Source organism: Dasypus novemcinctus, chromosome 17 (assembly GCF_030445035.2).
Source record: "Dasypus novemcinctus isolate mDasNov1 chromosome 17, mDasNov1.1.hap2, whole genome shotgun sequence".
NCBI classification, from domain to species: Eukaryota; Metazoa; Chordata; class Mammalia; order Cingulata; family Dasypodidae; genus Dasypus; species Dasypus novemcinctus.
In genome coordinates this window covers 86,307,257-86,311,253 of record NC_080689.1, presented here as the reverse complement: position 1 = coordinate 86,311,253, position 3,997 = coordinate 86,307,257, and the positions used below count along the sequence as shown (strand labels likewise).

General features: G+C 34.4%; 1 long non-coding RNA gene across 1 annotated transcript in view; it reads right to left on the bottom strand.

Annotated features, from left to right (window-relative positions):
• Positions 1–3,997, bottom strand: part of LOC139436771 (uncharacterized) — a 151,324-nt gene that overhangs the window by 120,728 nt on the left and 26,599 nt on the right. The gene's annotated exons all lie outside the window — the stretch shown is intronic.

Genomic DNA, 3,997 nt, shown 5'->3' with positions numbered 1-3,997 from the left:
GCAATGCTAGAGCTATATGAATTATAATATCTGGTCTCCGTATTGGCTCCCACCAAGGTGAAACACTCACTCATGGAATCCTCATTGAGTGTTTGTTGAAAAAATAACTGGAAACTGACAGCTTATCATAAGCCCTCCTGTCAATGGGTTTTTAAAATTTCATTTACTGAACTATGTTCAGTCACCTGGTATGGGTCATGCCAAAAATGCTCATCTTGGTCTAGCAGGATAACTTGAATTTCAGGGCCTTTTTCACTTACATTGCGGTGTTGCTATGTATAAAACCATGATTCACATTTCATTCCACAAATATTACCCCATTTGCATCTGGCACAAAATTTTGTTCTCCAAAACACTGATGAGATTCTAATTCCTTCACATAATATGAGTGAGTGTAAATGTTTTCACATTTTGGTTAACCTGGTTAATTTTCCTAGAATATCCCTTGCTTTTAGTCCTTCCAAGTCAGTGCACAGCATGCACTTCTGACACACAGCTTCAAAGAATTTCCTTCCAGAGGGGGAAAAAAAAAACAAATTGTAATTTTTTGGCATTTCTTTCAAGTCTTTGCTTTTGGATTTGCTTTTGGATTTCGAGACACTCCAGTGTTCAGGTATTAGACCAACTATGCCATTTGTCATTCTTTTACTTTTTTTCCCCAAATCTTTTACATTCTCCACAAAATTTCTTTTAAACACTATCTGCTTTTCCTTTTGCTTTCTACTTAACCATTTCTGGTCATTCTATTTATTATGCATTACAATTCAATTTTGAACTGATATTTTTCTTATTTTCTGATGTCATCCCAATCGTTGTTTGATTTTCTATTTTTAATTTATGACATCTTATGTATTATCTCATTTTCTAAATGCCTTTTATTTACTTTTGAGAAAGCATTTTTCAGGACATAATATACATAATGAAGAAGGCCTTTCATGCATTTGTTGTGGCTACTCTGTATTCCGTTTCTCCCTAAATTACTTTGTTACATGAAAATAATGTGATTTTTTTCTTCGTATTCATATAATTAGAAAAAATTATAGAAGTGCAATTCAAATTAGCTTTCCCAGGAACAGAGATAAGTGTGTCTTCCTAGATTTTTTTATGAAATTTTTTAAAGTACAAAATCTTTCTTCCTGGTATTTCCAGATGCTTCAATTCTACCTCTCTTAAACATGGGACTTTACTCTCATCACCTCTATTGCACCTATCATTTTCTTTCCTCATCTGACTAGTGAATATTCCTTTTCATATATACTCTTTACCTGAAGTGAAACATCTTTTACCTGACGTTGCCAAAATCTAGTCGTTTTCTATAAATGCCCATATAGGTTGAAAATTAGTTATCTGTAAGGGATTTTCCATTAGATATCTTGCGTTGTATTTCATTTCTGAATTATATTTGCCTATTTATCTGTTTTATTTCTATAATCATTTATATTTTAGCTACTTATATTTATTTTACATGGAAATTTCTTTGTTTTTATACTCCATATTTCAGTCATTTGAATTCAGAATTATTAATTTCCTCCCCAGTTTTAAATCAATATTCATACATATTTGGTGTTAGCAGTGGCAGTTCATATTCAGTGAATTTTTTAAAAAAAATGCTGCTGCTTTAGAGTCACAATGACATAGGTTCATTGTCATTCATATCAGGTCTGCAATATTACCACCATATGGTATATGCTTATCATCAGACACATACATCAGCATCCCCCAATGTAATAGTTCTATTTCCCATGGTCTCCAAGGATGTCCTTAATACTTGTCTCTCCTTCATTAAAAGTAATGTTTTATAAATAACTTCTAGAAAGAAAAAATTTGCTTGATATGGTTTACTGAATTTTAAAATTTAAGAATACATAAAAGACATTTCAGACATATTCTACCATGATCTTATTATGAAAGTGGGACACTTTTACATTATTAAGAATTACATTCTTCAAAACCATAAAAATGTAGGTTTCCTACAATTAACTCACATTCCAGGATTTCTGAAGTGTGCGCACAGCCTTCCTACAAACTGGGGACTTTCTGCGGCTCACTGAGTGGAGGGTCATTTGTGGAAGTCATTCCATTCTCTTCACAGCTGCGTCTATATGATCCACTGCAAACATTATATTCAATTGTGAAATACTGAAAGTTTTTGCCATGACAACAAGATAAATTTGCTCACTTTCATCACTGCTATGCAGCATTATACTGGAAGTTCTAGCCAGAGGAATTGGGCAAGAAAAACGGAACTGAAGAAGGAAGCTATTCTGATACACGGATGACATAATCTTTTAATAGATATTCCCAAAGAACCCACAAAAATACTACTGGAACAAATACAGGCATTAAGCAAACTTGCATTGTATGAGATAATACACACAAATGTCAGTTCTGTTTATATAGTATGGTAAAAAAAAAAAAGTCTAAGATGGATTTTTTTAAAAAAATCCATTCAGTTACCCTCTAATGAATAAAATATTTAGGAATGAATTTATTGAAAGTGTAAAGCACTTGAACAAGAGCAGTCATACCTGAATGAAACTGAAGAAGACTTAAACAAATGGCAAGACATCCATTGTTCATGGATGGTAAGACTAAATATTGTTCTAATACCAATACTACCCACAGGGAACTACAGGTTCAGTATTATAGTTATAAACATCCCAACTGACTTTTTTTTTTCTTTTTTACAGAAATGGAAAAACAGATGCTCCAATTTATATGGCATCAGCAAGTGGCTAGACGATGCAAAACAAACAACTTTCTCTATGGTGAGATTGGGATTGATTAATTTATAGAACAGGAGGAGGGCTTTGTTATGGATCTGGCTGCTTTAGATATGTAGGAATTTCTGGGATACTCTGAGGAATATTGGGGTTCACAGAAAAAGGGGTTCTAATTCTCCCTCTTAATGGCTGCCATCATTTTCCTGAAATTCTCATGGGAACTCAGAGGCAAAGATGTAAAATATCTCTGAGAACAGTACTGTGTCCTTCCTTTGGGGAATTTTCATGTAGGCTGGGTGCAGTCTTGGGTTCTCAGAAGGAAAGAGTGCCCTCTGGAAGAATAAATAACTCACCATGTCCCCTGCTCTATATACCCTAAATCATAGGATCTACATTGAGTTAAGCATGAACAAGGGTATGAGAATTTACTCAACATAGTGACCAGTAAAATTCACATGAAAAAGAGAAAGTCTCATTGACACATCTTACAGAATGGACACAATTTAGTTGAAGAAGGATTTGGGGAAGTTGTACATACCAGGCTGCTCAAAGAGTGGCTCAGGTCTTCAGTCAGGGAGACGAATGTTGACAACCTCTAGAGAAGTTCTCATATCGGTGACTGAACTTTTCAGCCCCAGAATTTCTATTTCAGTTGATTTTACATTTTTACCTCTTTACTGATATTCTCTGCTTACTGAGACACCATCCTCATATTCTCCTTTTATCATTGAGCATATTAAAAATCTGTAATGTATAACTCTGTTTTATAACTGAAGGATATTTTCCATTAATTGTCTTTTCTCTTGTGTGTGGGACATTCGTTCTTGGTACACTCCATGCCCATAAAACTGGATCTTTTGACTATTTTAAGGTGGCCAGTCTGAAAATCAGATTTTCCTGCATCCAGGGTTTGTTGTGACTGCTTGTTGTTTTTCTTCGTTTGGTCACTTCTTGGCACTAATTGTGTGAAGTCAGTACAATTTGTCATGGATAGTCACTAAAATCTCTTGTCCCGGTAGCTTACTGGCCAGACAGTAAATGGACAGAAATTTCCACATATGCCTAAAATCAACAATAAATTTAAAAGTCCTTGCAGATATGTGGTATGTATACACTGCAACATGGCTTCAACACTCAGTTTATGACTCCACAATTCCACATGTCCTGTTTGTACAAATCTTAATAGTAAACCAGAAATGAGTGCTTAGGTTGTTCTCAGGTCCTTTTTATAAATGCACCCAGTCCTTCTATATACATAGATTGTACATAACCAG